The following is a 21477-nucleotide window of genomic DNA, read 5'->3' on the forward strand; positions in this document are numbered from 1 at the left end:
CAGCATGCATTATATAAACGGAGCTCTTCCCAAGTTCAAGAGACGGTCGTTAGCTCGCGCGCACTCTAACAGACGCGTTAAGCTCGAAGCCTATCCTAAGATGTCTCCGGTGCAAATACTCAGTTGTTGCGAGACATCTGTAGCGTTTCTGAACATATAGCCCCCATGTATTGTACATGAAAAAACTGGTAACAGGCATCTGTCACCTTTTGAAATTCTTCGCTGGAAAGACCTGGGGAATGTCGACAAGCGCTATGCTTCGATTATATAGAGTACTTTTTCTCGGCTTCTTGCGGTACAGCTTGCCAGCATTGACTAACGCAAGTACAACAAGCCTACGTACTATACAAAGTGTGCAGGCCCAGGCGCTCGGATTTGTCTAGGTCTTCCTCGAAGTGCGTCAACGGCGGCAACTATTGCAATTGCCAGAAACCACCTCATAAAGACCCACATCGCAGTTGAAGCAATAAGAATGCACGTGAGGCACCTTGCACGGACTCCTTGCCACCATCTAGCCTCTCTACCTGCGGTGAGACCACACGCCTCGTTCTGCCGAATGGTATCCGCACATCGGGAGGCTATACCATCTTGCTTCACGCCTGCCGCGAGACCTTCCACTCCTCCTTGGTGCCTCATTCAGCCAACGATCAACCTGACAGTACCTGGCGTCCGGAAAAAAGCAGATATGTCATCGCCGGCTCTTAAACAGCTTACCTTACTCCTATGATATCAAAAGTACCGGAATTACACCCACATATACACCGACGGTTCCGTATTGCAGAACAGCTCTACCGCCACTGTCGTTATTCCAGAAAAAGCCACCACTATCAAGATGAAACCATCTCACTTGACAACGTCGACGGCAGCAGAACTGGCAGCGCTTCGAGTCGCATTACATTTTATTAATGATGAACCAGCACACAAATGGTCCGTTTTCTGCGACTCGAAGACGGCACTGCAGAGTTTACTGTCAGCCTTACGGCGCGGTCCACAGGAACAACTGGTTTTCGAAATCACAGAGGCCATACACCACCTGACTGAGAAAGGACTTGAAATAATCTTTCAGTGGCTGCCAAGTCACTGTGGAATTATTGGCAATGAACGTGCCGATCAAGCTGCTCCTTCAGCTCATGAACAAGACAACCGCCGGTCGATCCCGCTGTCTAGGACAGATGCTGCAAGGATGCTCCACCTACTTGCACGCCAATGCACTTCATCAGACTGGAATAAACCACATTTTATGCACGCCCGATTATACACCTTGGATCCAACCTTAAGCCTTCGACTTCCAACAAGACTTCCCCGAAGAGATGCGACCCTTCTGTGTAGGCTATGGTTTGGCGTCATTTTCACGAATGCCTACGCGTTGCGCATAGGGATGACCGACAGTACAGCATGTGGCAATTGTGGGGACGCGGAAACGATTCGTCATGTTCTTTGTCAGTGCCCACAATACAGTGTGCAGAGACAATCGCTCTCCGTCGTGCTGAACCACTTGAATGACCAGCCGTTATCGGAAGAAAGAATTCTGCAACATCGACGCGACTCAACATCGCATCAGAAGGCCGTGCAAGCGCTCCTTCGGTTCCTGAAGTCCACTGGCCTGTGTGAACGTCTGTGATTGGAACGCCTCCTTTGTTACCTATGCCTGTGTTTTTTTTTCAGTTTTTTTTCGCGCGCTCTCTCTCTCTTTGCACTCTCTCCAACCCCTTTATCCCCCACCCCAGTGCAGGGTAGCAAACCGGAAACTGACTTCTGGTTAACCTCCCTGCCTTTCCTCTCTCGCTTGCTCTCTCTGAACAGAACAATTTGATCAGCGAACCACAGGTTGCAGAGATATTTGCTGTTGTTCGTCGCGCATAATTTTTTTTCCGATCAAAGCACGCTTTGAATAACGAATAGTCTGTGACAAATCGTGCACCTACGTGACAACCCTTTTTAGCCAGTTGTTTTCCAGCTTTCTTGTGATGAGTGACGGTTGATGTCGTGTTGTGGTAGATGAGAGATTTTACCGCAGTGTACAAATAAATAAGTAAAGAATGATTATTTATTTAAAAATCTAAACATAATGGCGGATAAACGGGATGTGAAAGAGCAAAGTGCAACCCAATGTGACTGACTGCTGGGCGGGCTTGCTGATTACCATCTGCCAGCTTTGGCATCCGACAATATGTGCAATCCACTGTCGTTACTATTTCAGCTACCGATACCAACGTGCCGACAAGGGGCGCACGGTGGAAGTTTTTCGAACGTACTTGATTTACTGGAAAAGTTTACAGTAGATCTTTTGAATGCAATTCTGGTGAAAAGTTGTTCAAAATAAAATCGGCCTTCAAAATAAAAAAATATTATTGTACGACGTAAACGTGCTGTCTAAACTTAGTAATTATTCAAAGTTGAATGGGGATTTAGTAATAGTTTTTTGAGCAGTTGTAATATGTTGTACTAGCTCTACGCGCCTATGTATTTAAGCCTACTGCGAATTCGGAGCCTCACTCTCCAGCACAGACGTTTAAAATATTTTTTATGAGTTTTTCACGAAACTTCATAACCGTTATTGTCGAAAAGCCTATTTCAAAGCTAGTCTGCTGTTAAGGTATTATAGTTTTTCGCGTTGAATTAATTAAAAATCTTTCTCATTGCACCCAGCTTCGGCGCATCATATGAGCTTGATCTGATTTACCAGGTTTTGAAAGGTTAAAACGAATCAAAACAAATTTTGGAAATAGGTGGTTTAGAACTTGTCAGCTTTTACATTCTCTCTCTCACTGCGTCAGGTTTCTGTGCATACCATAAATATTTTGTTTCTGTACTAAATTAAAAAGAAAACAATGAAACCCAGCGCCTCAGATGCTATTTTTGTTCGGCTCCTGTGTTTTTCAAAGTTATTTGAACGGTCTCAGTCCTCCAAAAAGCCGCAACAAGCCAAGGATTCCTTACTAGCGAAGGCTGCACACTTCACGTTGTTTGCAAAGCTGTAAAAGGCGAACGACCGCGGTAGCCGAGTTGACGTCTTGAAGAATTGTCACTTCCAAAGGTGGCTCATTACGATTTACATTCAGCTACGACGACGTGCTGTTCATTAAGCATAGCGACCTGATACCACGGAGCATTGTGCACTGAAATAGCCCGCACCCGAATAGCCGGCGCTACACGAGCCCCGAATTCACGGCTTCTTAATGAAGCCGTGGTTCTGACTCAGCTCTGCTTGGCGTGTTTACAGAAGTGCTTGTAGACTAGCATTGCGTGCCAGCAAACAAAAGGAGAAAAGCACACCTAGCCAAGAAGTGAGATGCCAGATGAAGCGACGACTTGGCCAGCTTACTGCGCATTTGAACAATGCCAGTATAGCTGAGCGCCAGTAAAGAACAGCAGCTTGCACTTCGCTTTCATGGTAAACTCTGCTTGTATTACGCAAGCCACCCGATTTGCTTTTCCCGCGTTAGAATTTATGAGACACTTACTTTGGCGTGGTGCACCAATGCGCCGTAGGCTTGGAAGATCGTTTACATTATCTCTCTAGCTGTAGAAACGTCGTTTATCGGATACTAGAGGTGTTAAGCGATTGATGGAGGAACACTGCGGCAACTTCCATGCTCTAGAAGTGGCTGCTTCTACTTTTGGTACTTCTCCAGGTCCACTACGAACATCTAGACAACAGTATAAGTGTCACCGCTAAAAGGCGTGAAGAGTAATTGATCAGGACGTTTGAAATATAAATCCACGTTACTCAGTTTAGAAGTGTCCGGAAAAAATATGAGCACGGTAAATTGCACTTTGAATTAGCTTTAGAACATGTACCACCGATATTTATAACATGCGCGCTATGACGGTCGTATGTGGACTTGACAGTTTATTGTACTGTTATTCGTTGTTGTTTGCAGCTCAGAAAGAACGAGTGGCCGATGGATTTTGCCTTACTTCTTCCACAGCAAATGAAAGAACTACAGAAGGCAGTTGTCAAAGAGGTCCATATAATTGAGGCTTTAGTAGGGAAGCATTTTAAAAAGACTTTTTAAAGTCATGTAAACTACATTGAACCTATGCACAAATGGTACGTTCGCGACGAGAACCAAACTAAACACGCTCATTCGCAAGAGTATAAAGCGGGTCCTTAGCCTCCCGATACTTACTAGCACCGAGAGCCTCGCGAGCCTAGGTATTCACAACACCCTAGAGGAAGTCATCGAAGCGCATCAGACGGCGCAGCTTGCTAGACTTTAGTCCGCCATCGCGGCGCGAAAAGTCCTTGAAGGCGTTAACATAAATCCGATTTTTGCGATGGAACGCAACACGCAGCTGCAAAATCACACGAGATCTAACATTATGGTTTCCCCAATGCCGAGGAACGTACACCCACAACACAATACAGGCAGAAGGTTGGCTAGGGCTTCTGCTCTCCTGACACACGCACACGCACACGCGTCGGACGCATGTTTTGTCGATGCCGCTCAATACGAGCGTTCCGCTAGCAACACCTCCCGCTTTGCGGTCGTCTCTGTTCACACCAAGGGCCGGGTACTTTAGGCAGCATCAATCATTACCTCGTCGCCGGCAAGGCAGAACCGCTAGCCATAGCATTAGCGCCTATTAGATCGAAGCAAAACGGAAGTCTACACAGACTCGAGATCGGCTGCCAGAGCATTCGCATCTGGGGCCGTCTGTAAGGAAGTCGCCAAGATACTCGAAGGAAAAGTACTTGCTCATCACACCATCACCTGGTTCCCGGCCCACGTAGCATTGAAAGTAGGGGAACTTGTCAACGCCAACGAATTGGCCTACGCTCGGGTGAGAGGTCTCTCTTGCCGCGCCGGGCTCTCCGGGGCCGGTGCCCCGGGCGGGGCCCGCGACGGGTCTGGTCCGATGGTGGCGGAGACGGACACCCCCCCCCCGGTTTAGGGACACACTCTCCACCTTTAACGAAGTCACAAAGCATTATCAACTTGCTCGCAGGGCATTTCCCTTGCCCCACCGAAACCTATCACGGCTTCAATCGGTTACGCTTAGGTTATTACAAACGCACTCGTGTCCCAGCCTCTCGATCTAGAGCCGTTTCGCGGAGGTCTACCCTTCGTGTCCCGACTGCGGCGGGTACAGCGATTCTAACCACATGCTCTGGGAGTCCCCCCCTTTACAGCACCACACAGATCAAGGGATCTCGCAAGACACGTTTTATTCACTGATCAAGAGTCAGCGACTGGTTCCATCAACTCAAGGCCGTCCAGAAGGCCCACGATGCGGCGGTGAGGCTTGGCCTTCCCGTCCCGACGTGGGAGCGGCCCGCGGTACTCCCTCCATAATAACGGGAGGGGGGGGGTGACTTCTTCAGGAACTCAATGAAGCTAACTACCTACCTACCTACAGAGACGAAAAATTCTCATCTACCCATATGCATCACATACCTACAACAGAAACCCACAGTGCTTACTCCGAAACATGTTATCATTGTCCGGGATCTAATCTGGCAACGCCGCTTTTCATGGGCAGCGCCTACATCAGTGAACTAACCAGGTTGGTTTGTAGATGGTACGGCGAGAGGTATATAATCCGCAACACACCGCAACACATATGCGGCCTACTTCCGATTGATTGACTATTTTCTATTTCATGAAGCACCTTGCGGAAAACTGAAAACTTGTTTGCTTCTTTTAAGTAGTCAGGCGTATTACCACTTTCGCTTTGCAGATGTCAATTTATTACGACCGTATGCCTCCACAGTTATTAAATTGCTGCCTTGGTCATGCGTTCCGATAACTGATGTGTGAACCTGCTGTGAAGCTTACAGCCGCCATGAGAATGTGTGCTTAGGCATAAAATGTGCTCGAACAAAGTCCGCTGCAAAGTCACGGATTGTCAAAGTTCAAGCCGTATCAGAAGATTATGCAGTTGCGTGCTGCAAGTCAATAAACAGGAGAAAGAGGTGTCAGTTATCCGGCCTTGTCCTATGTTCGCCATTCCGAGTGAAACGCCACACGGCGGCCAAAACGAGAACTCTGCGTTGCTGCGCGACTAACCACTTCGTTTTTTTTTTTTCTGTTGGCACTATTCGCCACTCATGCGTAACTCCACGCAGACTTTTACGCAACGGCTACAACGACTACAAAACTGCAGCCGCCAAGTGATCGCGGGTCCATTCTGGGCTTCTTTCAGGCCGCTTCGCCGTCGGCTAGGTATCGTGCTGTCAGCGGCAGGAGCACAAACAAAGGGAGGCTTGGGCCTGTGCCACTGGTTCTGTATCCAAGAATAAGACCGGGGAGGCTCAGCGCTGAGGCGCCCAGGCAGCGGCCTGCTTGCCGGCGAGCTAAATTGGCCGGCCGCTTCGTCACGACGACGCAGGGAGCCCCGTTGTCTCCGCGAGGGACGAGCGGAGTCTCGAGATGCCAGCCAGAATAGCAGTCATTGTTCGCCCGGGTGATTGCGCCTCTGGGGAATGCTTAGGACGCGTTAGTCGCGCGGCTTGTTTGAATTTTGCTTGCTTTTGATGCTGTGAGCAGGCGCGGTTTTTCCGCGGAGACGGCCGGTAGCGGTGTTTTGCTGTAACGCCAGCTTTTTCCGGGTAGAAGCGCTGTTTCGCGCAGTGGCCCAGTTTTGTTCCAGTTGTCCGAGTTTGCTTTGCACTTGGCACCCCGGCTTAAAGCGTGCCAGCGGGGTAGAAACAGTGACAAAAATACGACTTTTGTGAAGACTGTGATCCTCGGGGTTTGTGAATTTGTGAGAATGGGCGTTTAATTTAGCTGTCGCAAGATTTTCAGACCTGACCCATTCGTTTTTTTAGCTGCTTTTTTAAGGTAGCTTCTGAAGAACGATGTGCTTTTTCCTAACCCCAAGCTAGACACAAGATCACCTGACACACCTAGAGAGAGAGAAAAAAAAGGACAATTATGCGCTTGGTGTTGTAATGACATTCAGAGTGCTTCCTTACAACTTATGTTTGAGTAAAAAATTCGGCTCCACATACTCACAATCAGTCGCACTGACAATTGTATCTGGGACATTATATATCAATATTATAAAACATCTGAAATGCAATCATATGAAACGAATAACGAAGATGGAAGAACTGATTCTGTCAACATTTTTACTTGGAGTTTCAAACTATATAACAAAGCACATCTTTCGCGTCTCACCTAGAGTTTCAAACATCTAGTCTAGTATCTAACAGTGGCGTCAGAACAATACATATATTAAAACTGCAGGACAATGAAGAGAATTTTGCAAAATAGGATAACTTTTTAACATTCCACTGAGCTCATTTCTGCGGCGCTAAGGGTAGATATACAAAGAAAACTATTTTATTTTGCAATATGTATGTTACCTCAAACCTGAAACCAAGGAAATTTGGATTGATGTTCAGTCTACTATTGTCTGCAGCTGTCAACGAGATCGCATATCAGAGAATGTCGGTCCTCTGAAACAATCGTCCAACAGGATTGATATTCGGGCTATTTCATAGTCGTTCACCTTAAAAAAATGTCACAGTTTCGCCCTAAGGGCGAAGCAATGAATGCGATAGCAACACAGCAATGTCATACGAAGTAAGGTGAGCGGCTTTGGTAGCAATATGAATTGTAGTAAACATGAGCTGATTAAGTAAGCAGGTGTGCTGCGGCGTAAGTAGACCGACATGAAGAGAGACTCGATGACCACGAGAAGGCGCGTGTGAAACGGTGGTGTTGATGAGAAGCGCTTCCCGTGGGCAGCGCGTGCGAAGGGACACACCTGTAGTGCTGCACTGCCGATCCGGGCAGCACTGCATGTGTAGCGTGTGTTGGAAAATGTGGCCCGACTATTACTAACTGAATGAACAAGCGTGGTGTGAGCGCGCACAAACAAACATGAATAGATCACACTGAATGTCTGCAGACAACGACCGTCAAAACTCTGGCAGCAAGCGGATACGCCGCAGCGGCGAAGGTACGTGCGGTCTATCGCTTCAACGGAAACTGAGCGGCGAATGCACAGCGCATAAAGGTCAGAGCCGTGTGGAGATAAGAGACGGTGCGAGCGAGCGACGAGCGCGGTTGTTGGCAGAGTGGAAGTGCACCCCCCCTCCCCCCCCGCTCCCTCCGGCGCTGGCTTCCCGCTTCCTTGCTTGCGCGTGGGAGAGATAAGAGACGGCGCGGTCGAGCGACGAGCGCGTTTGTGGGCAGAGTAGAAATGTCCCCCCCCCCCTCCCCCCCGCTCTCTCCGGCGCTGGCTTCTCGCTTCGTTGCTTGCGCGAGGGAGATTGAGTGCGTTCGCTCTCCGTGATAGCGCGCGTCCCCGCACGCTTCCCGGAAGCTCGGGCATACGGCGCGCGGTGAAGATTTTATCTATACGGAACCTCACGGCGACGGCTACGGCGACGGCGACGCCGACGGCAGAAATCCAGTTGAAGTGTCCATATAATTGCTATCGCAATAAAATGTGGGGCCGATTCCGCACTAAGAAAGTATGACTTGAAAATGACCTATGTGAGGATCATTGAAGGTATTTGGGCTTGAACGGAATTAGTATTTCAGATTTTTGGTTTGCTCGGCTGTTTTCTGTTAGCTCATACCACTTGAGCTTTTTCCTTGCAATGGCAGATTTGTATGAATATAAAGGTTGCGAGTGGTGTTCGAGAACATATTGACGTCTTCAGGAATAGCAGCGATACTTAAGATAAGAATATATATATTCATTTCATATTTGCTAATTTGACTCCTTGACCACTGTTACGTCAAATTATTCAAGAAACCCATGTTCGTCCTCAATATTTGGGTGACCTTAGCATCGACAACGGAGGCACGCTCGCATCAGATGGCGCTTGGTGCTTCTACAATCGCAGCCTATGGTGATTTTTCCCACCTTGGGCTGTTATTTATCAGTCTCTATCTGCCTGAGTAATGTAACGCATACAGAACAGCGTAGCAGGAGTAAAAATTGACAGTTATAGCACCACATTGAAGGGGATGTAGCAATCGTTCGGAACCAGCATGTGTTTGGTTAGACAGGGACTTGCAGGAAGAAGCAAATCCATTACACAGAAGCGGCACCCAATGTTCTCGTCCACAGAAGGCTTGACTATTGACTTGAACCTCAAAGGTTTCTTGGAAATGGCCATAGATGGCTTTTCGGGGTTCTCAATCATGGTGACTTCAACCTTCTGCAAAAATTCAACCGCCTCAACGACGTCTAACGATTGGCGGCGGTTATTTCTTTTCGTAAGATATGAGAATTAGCCATGGGGTCACCTCTAACACTGAAAAAAAAAGGATTTTGTCACATTCAAAAGTTGAAAATGTCAATGTGCCTGGAGTACGTGTAAAGCGACTAGGACTGCATGAGGTTTCACAGTTTGTTGACAGACCGGAAGCTGTTTTCCTGGAATAAATAAGCCGTAAATGTAGCAGAATGGTTTGTTAAGCCGCAGTCCAGCGCCTAGACAGGTAGAATGAGAATGGTAACATCGAACGCGATCTAAAGCTATGCTGTGTTTTCTAATAGCTCGCACACACTTTACGTTTCACTGCGGTTGCGGAGGCTTTGCTACAGCGTGTGTTAGCTTTACAAATATACAGTGCTATACTTTTCTTTCAAAAGAAAAAAAAGAAAAAGCAATTGTGTGGCCACAGCCTGCTCTCCTGTGCTAGAGGGTGAAGTACAACCGGCGACGTAACTATAATTTGCTTTGGGGGAAGAATATCTGAAGACTTCAACAGCGATTGTTCACGGAGATAAAAAGAAAAAAAGACAACATGCTGAGATCAGCTTTAAATATAACATACCCTGTCTTACCACAACATTATTGCAGAGCATTATTACACTTCGAACTGGCTCACATTGGTTACATGACAGCACTAATTCCATTCCACAACAGGTCCTTCTTGGATTACGGGTTCGCTCGAGCAAGGCGCCGACTTGAAGCACTTCTGTAGAAGCACCGCGATGCTGTCGCATCCTCGAAGTCGGACCCTCTTCTTTACAAAAACATAGTAGTAGACGGCCCCCTGTTGCGAAAATGATCACCGCCAATGCGTACTGATACGCGTACCGCCGAGCTTGGACGAGAGTCACGGCGGCCAGAGCAAAAGACACGACTAGTCTCAACACAGCGATGGCAGTGGGCACTCGGTAAGGTCGCGGAGTGTCGGGCATCGAACGACGCAGCAGGAACAAGCTCACGACACTCGCCGCCTCTATGACGGTTCCCAGCAGGATGCTCACTTCTATCAGGAAGTGGACCGAGCCGACGAGGGTAAAGGTCACGGATAACAAGCAACGAACCACCATGGCTGCCAGCGGCACGGAACTGTCGACGTGGACGTAGGACATCACACGAGCTAGGTGACCCTGGCGACTCGCTGCGAAGAACACTCTCGAAGACGCGAGCACGCCGGCGCAGGTCGTCCCGAAAACGGTCAGCGCAATGATCAGGGGCATGACATTGGCCATGCCCTGGCCCCAGGTGGCGCGCACGAACGTGACGGCGACAGCGTCGGTGCTAGCGATGGTGTCAGCGTCGAGAACGACGAAGAAGGCAATGTTGGTGAGGAGATATATGATCATAGTGATGGCGACGCTGACTGCGATGGCGACGGGGATGTTTCGGCCAGGGTTCTTGATTTCTTCAGGCGATGCAGTTGATGGTGTACCTGCGCAAGCGAAGCAATAGCCTGTCGCACAGAAAGAACTGATCATCATTGTGCAGACCCACTGAGACTTGTGAATAGTCGTGAGCCTTTCTGATTAACTTTCAAACAACTCCATATAAGAGAGAACTTAAGCAAAAAAGTCTGGCATGAAAACATTTGATTATGCTTGGTTGTGTTACACGCGGGGTCGTGCACACACTTGCTTACTATCCGAGTTAAACCTATAGGTGGTTGAACTAATGTGTTGGTGTTGGCGTGTTCGTGTGCATTCATGTTGTGACTCTGTGCCTTGGAGGTTTCGACATCGCTCTCGTTTATTATCATGGGTTTGATGATGATGTGCTCGTGTAACCGTATCTCGGCGACCACGTCACCTACGCCGAATAGCGCTGCGACTGCTTACATAAACTGAATTTTTTTAGTGGCTATTTAAATATGTGCGATATATAATGGTAACTAGAGTTTGATTACGTGCAGAAAAGAATTACCGCTTTTTAAATTTCATGTCGCAAAATTATTTACAAGGCGGCCGCCATGTTTTCATGTTTTCACACCTTTTCTCAAATTTGTGAAATTCGCGCCTCAGTTTAGTGGCTGGAAATCGGAAACCTCATCTGGGGAAACCACATAGCAGCACAAAAAAGCGTCCCTAATAGTTTATGCTGGTTAACTGAGGCTACCCACAATGGCAAGAGAATTGTCCTTTCTTTTCAGGCTCGAGGGTGTTTTATTTGTCGTTTATGTGAATATTTGCGAGGGGGCAACTTTATTATCTTGATGATAATATCGAAACTGTGTTCGTATCCTTGAAATAATATTACTAAGAATTCTTCTTTGCTCTGAACGAGTAGAACCGGAAACGATATGGTCACAGTGACGAATATTGAAGAAGGCAATGTGAAACTGAAAAATTATTTCATCGATTGAAACCAAGCTGCTCATAGTCGCACCACCTTATTTGTAGCTCATTCTACGAGCGTGTATTATCTGATTTTCCACGCGTCACATATCTCCAAAGTGTCGAGAAAAGCACCTCACCATCCGCCATAGCAGTAGAGCGCAGAATACAGAGCCGACGTTAGATCTCCAGTCGAGGGGAGATTGTCTGATGGCTGTGAATCCCAGATATGATTACCTGATTGGGCAGAAAAACAAAGACAAGTAAACTTAACGCTTATATATAAATAATGGAATCTACACATTTTAAAGGATAACTTGCCATAAAATGAGTATATAGCACCAGTGACAATCACAGCGTGGAGGAACAAGCACTTGATTCCAGAGAAGACGTCTTGCACTTTTGTGGACATCTTAAGCGAGAAGCAGTTCACTGCTGTCGCAAAAGCTGAAAAATAAAAGCAGACCGACAATCCATGTAATATTTCATGTAGGAGGTTCCATTATAACTTCTAGTAACACTCTACTTTAGTCATTGTCGTTTTTCAAAAAATAAAAAATAAACAACAACAAAACACGATTTCTCTGGATACTTGCTGCAAAAGTGCTTCTCGCGCGTCTCTCTGTGCCATTTGCCTGCTCAAGTCCTGATCTTCATCGTGTCCCATGAAAGCATGGCATCATTTACAGCGACAATATGTTAGACACAAACGAAAAATGTCAAATTCAACTCCAGTTGACATCTACGTAAAGCGAAGCATTCTTGGTGTGATTGGCTCATGATCCACGTGCGTGGGCATATGAAGCGCGGCTTTTGAGTTATAATTATTACTATTAAAGATCGCCGTATTATACGAAGAAATGGTTTTATTTGCACAGAAATATAGACAGGCTGGACCTTACATACACATATTTACATGCAGTACATATTATATATTGAAACGTGCGAGCGGTGTTTGCATGAAGAGGAGAACGAAGCTGTGCTGGATCGCGTGTGGCGCCGTGAACTGTTTGAAAAGGATTGTGGTATCTGCATTGGAGCCCTAAGTGACTGCACTAAGTCTGACACTGCTGATGTCTCTGTTACAGAATCGCAGTACCTAAAAATGATTAGCAAGTCTCTTCCGTCGCGGAAGCGCAGAGCCTTAGTTACATTGTTAGCCAACACGCTAAAGTATTTATATTGCACAGAAGGCGCACGGAACTCAGGTACCGAGCTCACGCACTCGTCACAAGATTGACACCGGATCTGCGCATCCTCTCCGACAGAAGCCTTACGTACCGAGTTTCTGCGTCGGAGCGCAGTCATTTCAGAGCAAGTCAGCGAGATGCTAACCACCGGCGTGATTCACTAATCATCGAGTCCCTGGGTTGTGCCTGTTATCTTGGTTAGGAAAAGGGACGGGTCATGGAGGTTCTGTGTTGACTATCGACGTCTCAAATCTATAACCAAGAAGGACCCACTTCCTCGCATCGATTACGTTATCGATTGCCTACATTGGGTGTCTTATTTTTTCTCGGTAGACTTCCGATCCGGGTATTGGCATATTCCGATGGACCCGACTGACAAAAAAAGACAGTGTTTGTAACGCCGGACAATTTGTTTGAATTTGATGTTATGCCGTTCGGTTTGTGTAATGCCCCAGCAACGTTTGAAAGATATATGGACACAGTTTTGCGGGGCCTCAATGGGAAATCTGTTCGTTACCTGGACCATGTGGACGATCTTTGGCCGAACGTTTGAGGAACATAAGCATCGCACTGACCTTGTTCTAATCTGTCTGGAGAAAGGTGCCCTGACACTTAACTCCAAGAAATGTCGTTTTGGAGCACGCGAAACACTGGTTCTGGGACACCCTGCGGACAAAAATTGCGTTAGGCTGGATCTGCAGAATGTCGCCGCTGTCAGCAACTTCAAGAAGCCTCAATCTCCTCGGGACCTGCGAAGTTTTCTGAGCCTATGCTCATACTTCCAGCGCTTTATTCCGAATTTTGCTGATAGGTTGCAACAACAGACTGACTTGCTGCAAAAAAGATGTGCCTTTCCACTGGACACCGGATTGCGACTCTGAATTTACGCACCTAAAGTTCATGCTGACATCCGGGCCGGTGCTGCGCCACTCTACTTCTGCTCCAAGAGAAAATCGTACCGATGCCAGCGGAATCGGCCTCGGCGCAGTGCTCATCCAACACCATGACAAGGCTGAACGCGTGGTTGCGTATGCAAGCAACCATCGAGCAATGCAGAGCGCAACTACACAGTGACAGAACAGGACTGCCCGGCAGTCGTTTTCGCCGTTAACAAGTTTCGCCCATACGTCTACGGCCGTCGTTTCTTAGTCATCACCGACCATCATTCCCTATGTTGGTTGGTGGGCCTACGTGACCCCTCTGGCTGACTTCGCGATGGGCCATGCGCTTTGAGTAGTTTAACTTTGCAATACGCTACAAAAGCGGTAACCGCCACGCAGACGCTGACGGCCTATCGCGCCTACCTCTACCTACGACTGAGTGCGGCGTTGACAACTTCGATCAGCGTATCGACGCTATCGACGCGCCGTTCCCTGATCTCGCGACATTCTGGAAAGCACAACATGACGACTATGGCTTACATCCTCTGTTCGCCTCTGCGAATGAGCACGCCAACCCACGTTGTATTGTGGTCCACGACGACATCCTCTACAAGAAGAATTATTCAGGCCAAGAAGCCCACCTGCTTCTCGTCGTTCCGCGTACTCTACGTTGCCACGTTCTTCACTTCAGGCACGGCGACGCAACCTGCGGCTACGTGGGCACTGCCAGAACCTCTCACCGCATCCAGTAAATGTTATACTAGCCCAAGATATGACACAACACGGAAAAATACGTCGCGGGTTGTGAACAATGCCAACGTCACAAGCATCCAATGACTACGCCGCCCGGACTTCTTCATCCTGTACCGCCTCCTAACTCTCCCGTTCGAGACTGTTGGTGTCGACCATCCGACGCGCTACGCAGAAACTGTGGCAGTAGCCTACAGCAACGGCCTTCCAAGTGTCGCAGTTTATGCTTCGCTTTATAATTCCACGCCACGGTCCTCCACGATTCGATCATCATCAGTGACTGGGGGTGTCAGTTCGTTGCCGACGTCGTTGAGGAGATCCTGCGACTGTCTGCCTGCCAGTTCCGCCATGCCACTGCCTATCACGCGGAGACCAATAACCTCGTAGAGCGCACGAACAAGACTCTTGCGAACGTGCTATCCATTTATGTCGATTCCAAGCACAAAAACTGGGACAAAGTACTACCTTATATCACTTACGCTTACAACACCGCGAAGCATGAGACTACAGGTTACCCTCTATTTCATCTGCTCTACACACACTCTCCTCGCAGCTATCTCGACACTAGTTTCCACAGTGGACGTGGAAACTTCGGTTGTCGAGACGTTGTGCCGAGCAGAAGAAGCCCGTCGCATCGCACGCCTCCGAACTCTGACATCTAAACAGCGTTCAAAGATGCGTTACGACGCCCACCATCATTCCACGTCTTATACTAAAGGTGACCTTGTGTGGTTGTGGACACCGGTCCGCAAACGCGGTCTGTGTCAGAAGTTCTGGGCCCGCTCCTCCGGTCCATTCGTCATTGTCGACCGCCTCAGTTACGTTACGTATGTAATCTCCAGCGTCACAAGCAATGGTCGCCGCTCTAGAAGGACACAGCTGACGCATGTCGCGAACCTTAAGCCATTCTGCAGTCGACCTTCTGAATGACTCGTCCACCGGGCACCGTCTACGAATGGGGAAGTCAAGCGTGCGGGCGGAGCGGATGGATGAAGAGGAGAACGAAGCTGTGCTGGATCGCGTGTGGCTCCGTGAACTGTTTTCGCTGAGCGATACCTTTGCATTCTTCATCTTGTAAATAAACGCGATCCATCGTCGCAATGTTATTTGTTTAGATTTTCAGTGGTGATCCATTGTGTCGTGTTGCACCCGTGGTGTTTCTGATGCGTCAGTTTCGTCTGGTGCAGCTGGCGGATCGAAATGCGCCAATGGATGGCGCGAGAAAGGGTGTTCTAGGCTGAATGGCGATGCAAGCGCACGTGGTGTAATGCTTTCAACATCAGGTTTCTTGCTATAGGGTCTTCTGTTCGAATACTGCCGTCGAACGATTTTATTTTGTTTATTTAATTACTTTGTTGAAAATGATGAGCTTGCAAAGTCACAAAGCCAGTTTGAAACCAAAAGAACTAAGTTTAGGCAAATGCATGCAATAACCATTCCGTGCTGGTTGAATCTCCCTACTTCCAGCTCCCGTAGACACTGGCGCCATAGGTCCCTCGAGTAATTATTTTATGAAACTGTAATACTTGAAATGGTAAACTCGTAAACTACTTCGCTGCACCGTTCCTAGATGGCGCCACAATCACGTTAAACACCTTCGGCGTTAGAGGCCAGATACGCGCGGGAAAGTGCCTCGAACTCGGCAAAAAATATTCGCTTTAATATGGTGCGGAAATGAATTATGTGCAAATCAGGAAGGAAAACGTGTTATTCTAAATTTCAAAAGAACATAGGATTGTTTAAAAACTTCCACGATAGTTACGAGTCTGTAAATGGAATGCTTAGGCGTTAGCTGTGGTGCGGGCTAGGCGTTCTCGCTCTACATCTAGAGCTCGCCGAATCGCTCGGGGGTCTGAAGGTCTTGCCTTCTCCTGGACGTTTGAGTGTAAATGATATTTTATAGCGTTTTGTTTAAAGTACCATGCTCCTCTTCGATGCTTCGAATGCTCGCCGACTTTAAATGGACCCAAACTGGCGCAGCCGATCGCGTAACAGCACGCCGAGTGAGCCACCGGCGCCGGCGCTAGCGTAAACACAATCTGGTTCACGCGACGTGGCGGCAAATGACCGTGCTGCCATAGACTCCCTGCTCTGCGGACGGCTACGACGACGATGACGTGACACAGAGGAAACAAGAAAAGTTCAGAATTTAACATATATCTTACGGCGAATTGCTTTCACGAGATAAAAACGGAACTGTTCTTGCTCATTTGTGCGTTTATTCGTCATACTATAGATCAGGAACATCACGGCGCAACAAAATATCCGAGCAGTTGTACGTGGGATCAATTAACAATCTAGTGGTTGCAAGCCCAACATGCTAACCATTACAGTAACCCAACGCCAACCATACTATGAATCCGGTCCGATGAGAGGCCAGACTTGTTTCAAGCCCCGCGCGGCTGCAAAAACTACGTGAATGGTATCAGCTGCCGCTTGAACTGTTGGAGGTATTTTCTACAGAAAACAATTTAATTTCATGGATATATGGCTCCACGTTTATCTCGAGATTACTTTTGCCGTGAGCGAGTGATGATGTGTGCTGCCTTCTAAAATGCTACGAGCGGTCATATTACCTCTAGCGATCATTCAGTCAAACGTGCAGCCAATATTAGACCATGACACACCAATATGTCTAATGTTGAAAACAGCTCTCCGAACAATCTTTCAGTGTATGATGCTGCTTATTGCTGTGTTTTTTGTGACATTTTATGCAAAAAGCCCCTCTTTGCCAGTGATGCTTTCTTTTGTGGGAGTTCCTTATTTCGCGTTTATTTATTATGTTATTTATGGTATTTATTAGTTATGATTCAGTCAACGCAACTTTTTGAGTTTATACCTTGCGTGAATTTATGTCTTGCTTTTCGCTTCTTTTCCTCTTCTTGAGTTGAATACCTGTGCAATCACCTCGCGTGTCGTGTCTAGCTGTTTTCGTGCTAGGTCTTTAAGTACATGGTTCCCGTTATACCCTTTAGTGCTAAAGGTACGACTAGTAAACAATGAAATATATACTAGAAGAACACTTGAAAACGGTAACTACGCCGTAGACACTTTCAGTTATTAACTGCGCACTTACAGAGTAAGGCTAAGCACTCAAGCGTGGCAGGACAAGCCTTTTCAGGGAAGGCCTGAAGGTAGTAAAACCCAGATGAACTGAGGCCACCGCATTACAGAACGCTTACTGATGAAGAGGCAGGCGACCAAAACTTTCACTTCGTAAGGTGGCTCGCAGTTTGGGTACGGCAGACTGAGCAGGTAAGTCGAGAAGGTCAGCCCCTGTATAGTCATGCCGGCAGGATCCACGAAGAACAACACCCAGGCAAGCAGGAAAGCCGGCACGTCACCGTACTTTCCGTACGGCTTTCCGGCGGCAAGGAAGAAAGCGTAGTCGCCACCAGATGCCGGTAGTAGTGCACCCAATTCGGCCGCGCAAAGCCCCCCTGAGGAGAGTAAATGGAGTTGCTGATTTAATAAAAGGCTGATTCAGTGATTTTAGTTACCCATTGCTTGCGACACCAACTTCTGCTGAGTGTTTGTACAAGTTCGTAACGCCCTTTGTCTGAAGCTTCTACTCCGTCATATGAACCTCCGAGATGGTTATTCACGTAAAGTTGTGCCCCTCTCTCAGTGGTGCGGTGCTACGGCAAGGCTTCGCACAGGCCAGTGTTGCCTGCTTGCATACTATATAAAAACTGCCATGAGTACTTTTATGAGCATTCTGCTGCTCCCATGTCAGTGTTTTCCATGTGGCAACGAAAACACATAAATATAAGAAGAGCAGCAGTGAATATACAACACAAAGCACGCTTTGAGCTAACCGTCTCAGACCTACATCTACGACACATAGACAAATACCGGGAGAAGGCGGACGGCAGGATAGCCGCAGCTGTAACTCAACGATAGAGCAGTCAAGAAATAATGCGGAAGATAATGGTTGGGCTCCCGCTCGCGGCTAGTTGTCTGTGCGAAAATATTCATTTAACTTTTCCTTAAGGTTTCCACGTTTAAATAAAAAACAACAGTTCATTGACACTATGCGTCATTTATACTGGCGTTATTGCTTGTTTGCTTCGTGTATAGTTGTAACAAAACAATGAGCCCCTCAATGATCTTTATTTTTTTGCGCACTGTTCGAAAAGAACGTTGCCATAAATATCAGGTGCAGATGCCGCTTGTCGAAACGTTCAGCCCCCGTAACGGCCTATGACCTGACTTTACGTGCTCTTGAACCTATTTTTATCACTCGGTTTCCGGTGTCAGACATGCTTTTGAACATATTTTTACCAGTTGGTTTCCGGTGGCAGCTATGACAGGCGCGGTGGATCTGACATGCGGCATCCGCGGCGGATGGTAACCAAAGAGTTGTTTTCAACTAAAACGTCAAGGAATTTTATAGGGACCCCTCAGGGGATGAGAACTCTCACCGGAAGTCAGATATCAGACTGGGAGCACATCAGTTCCCATGATAAAAATAGGTCGAATGTTGCTGGGGAACCGACAGCTCTGGCGAATTGCGCAGCGGAAGAGACTAAGGTGAAAAAGCAATGTTGAGCACAACGACGTGCTCCAGTCACAGGGAGCCATGAAGATGAGGCAAACGTGCTAAGGAGATAGCAATTAAGAAGCTGTGACTAGTAAGAAGCACATCAAATCGCAGAAGCAACGCATACATGGGTTCCGCCGGAATTGGTCGGCTCAGTGATGTTTTCGGTGCCACGTCATCTGGTTAACTTTTCGCCTTATTAGTCGCGATTGTTCCCAGTTGCGGAAAATTTGTTTTTGTCGCGCTTCGCGATTACAATATAAAAGTTTTGATGTTGTGTAGTAGCTAGTAGAAAATACTTAATAGCGCTCGTCAGTAGCTGGTGTTGTGACTCATGACAATACGCTGAGCTGCTAAAATTTGTAAGAAACCAATGCAAACTACCTATTGGTTGGCATATCTCACTAATGAGTGCATTCATTAACACATTTCTAGCTCACGAGAAATCGAGTGGGTATGAGCGTGAGCCTCAGTGAGCCTGTGCCTGAGAATCGACGTCAGTGGATACCCGAAAAAAAAAAGACATTTACGAGTGAGACCAAGTACCCACCAAGTTTGCCGAACTGTGCGACCACCATATTTTTCTTGGAACATTGCCTTTCATAAAAACAATCGCAGACATCTGTCGCTACATGAAAACTGAGGCTTGAGGCGGTTCAATATTTTCTCATGGGTTTTGGCGCCAAGAACACGGAATAAATGACCTAACAGAACATATACACTACACTCCAGCAGAGTTAGAATACCGTCATTGGGCATGTTCGCAAGTGGTTAAACTTTTTTTACTCGCTTCTCAAGCGTCACTAAAATATCCACGGGAAAATATTCATTTTCTGGAAATGGCATTCATTTATTCATCACAGCACAGGATACATCAAAGTACATTATAACAGTTGACACTTGTGAGTGCTAAAGTCGTTAGTGCGGGTTTGTTGTCTGTAAGTGCAACAATGCATTCATATCCCTCCGCCGCGAAGGCCAATGAGTTCAGGCATTCTAAAATGAGTTGTTGGGTCAATAGTCTGTTGTCAGTACGGGCTAGTGTAGTCACATGCATGTGTTTCTGTACACTGTATTGAGGACAGTCACACAAAAAGTGCTCGAATGTCTCCCCGAGACTACAGTCATCACAATCACAGGCAGCGTTGTCTGCCGTTACACTACGGAAGGCCAGGGATCTTGTAAAGGCTACTGCTAGCGTATAGCCGACAAAGCAGGGCAGCATCGCCTCCGTGGATTCCTGGCGGATGCGAGGAAAGATCGAAGGGTCCAGACGGTGCAGTCGGTCGTTCTGCAAACTTCACGCGCGCCACACAGGGAGCATGGTGTATCGTGCGCGCTTAGCCCGAGCAGTGCTCTAACAGGGAGCATGGTGTATCGTGCGCGCACGCGCAGTATTCTAGCTGCACCCGAGTGCGACAAATGCAGCATAAAGTAAGAAACCTGAGCAGCGGTAACAGACACTTGGGTTGCCATCTCGCCATAGTGAATCAGGCAGTCAGCGCAGACGAATAAACAATGCGATAATCCTATGAAAAACGTGGAAACATCTGGTGAGGTCGATGCCGACTGTTGCGAAAAGGAAACTGGGAGTTTTTACTGGCATGTTCACTTAAAAACATGTTCACTAGTTGAAGTTTCGGCCGTGACACAGGTGATTCGTACGCAAGTAAATATGTATTTTATGTTTGTGCGCTCCTTCTTTCGAAGATATATATATATATATATATATATATATATATATATATATCATATATATGCGTGTGTAGATCATATGCTCGTGTGGATCATATATATGCGTGTGTGCTTCTGCTTCTACAGTGAGCCATACTTAGCACCCTTGCCATTGCCCACTTTCCTGAATAGGCCTACGGTCATCATTTAAATTATATTACACATAGCAAATCGGCCCACCCGAGCAAATCATTACACTGACTCCAAGGTCTACCCACCGGGAGTTGTGCATTATCCTCACGAACGAAGGCCGATATGACTGTGCGACAAGGCTAAACATTGAGATTTGTTGGGAAAGCCGAGAAGGGGTTCAGCCACTGGGTTACCAGTGGTAGCACTGATATCCTGCTTTTGTTATCCCATGTTATTTCTGTACCTACGGTTCTTGCAACAACACAGTTTAGAACATTCTAGCAGTACCGACACGTGGTTTTGCGAGATTGAGGAGAGCTCACGTGTCACTTTTTTTAGACAAGCGTAAAAGAGTGGTTAGTGATTTTTTCTTACCTATGAATGCGTTAAGTCCACCAAGAGTCCACATAACAAGATCGACACTTATAGATTTTGAGTTCCTTAGTACGTTTCCCGGAGTTATGAAGATTCCCGTGCCTGAAACAACGAGATTATCGAATGTTTGCGTACAAAATATTTGTTAAAATTGAGGTAGACTGATATTATAGTTAAATAGTATTACATCACACGAAGGAAATAATTACTCAGCAGTAGCGTATTTATAAATATATTAAATGGCCTAAATTAAGCACGGTAGTAATGAGCGGCAAGCTATGCTTTCACTTATGTCTTTATTGCAGGTTACGAGTTGTGGCTTTTATCAGCAAATTTGTGCTTGCAAAATGTTCTGAGG

At 47.1% G+C, this 21477-nt stretch overlaps 1 pseudogene; it reads right to left on the minus strand.

Annotated features, from left to right (window-relative positions):
• Nucleotides 1–9718: 9718 nt before the first annotated feature.
• Nucleotides 9719–21477, minus strand: part of LOC119464611 (large neutral amino acids transporter small subunit 1-like) — a 28107-nt pseudogene continuing 16348 nt past the window's right edge.

This window comes from Dermacentor silvarum, chromosome 9, assembly GCF_013339745.2.
Source record: "Dermacentor silvarum isolate Dsil-2018 chromosome 9, BIME_Dsil_1.4, whole genome shotgun sequence".
Taxonomy (NCBI): Eukaryota; Metazoa; Arthropoda; class Arachnida; order Ixodida; family Ixodidae; genus Dermacentor; species Dermacentor silvarum.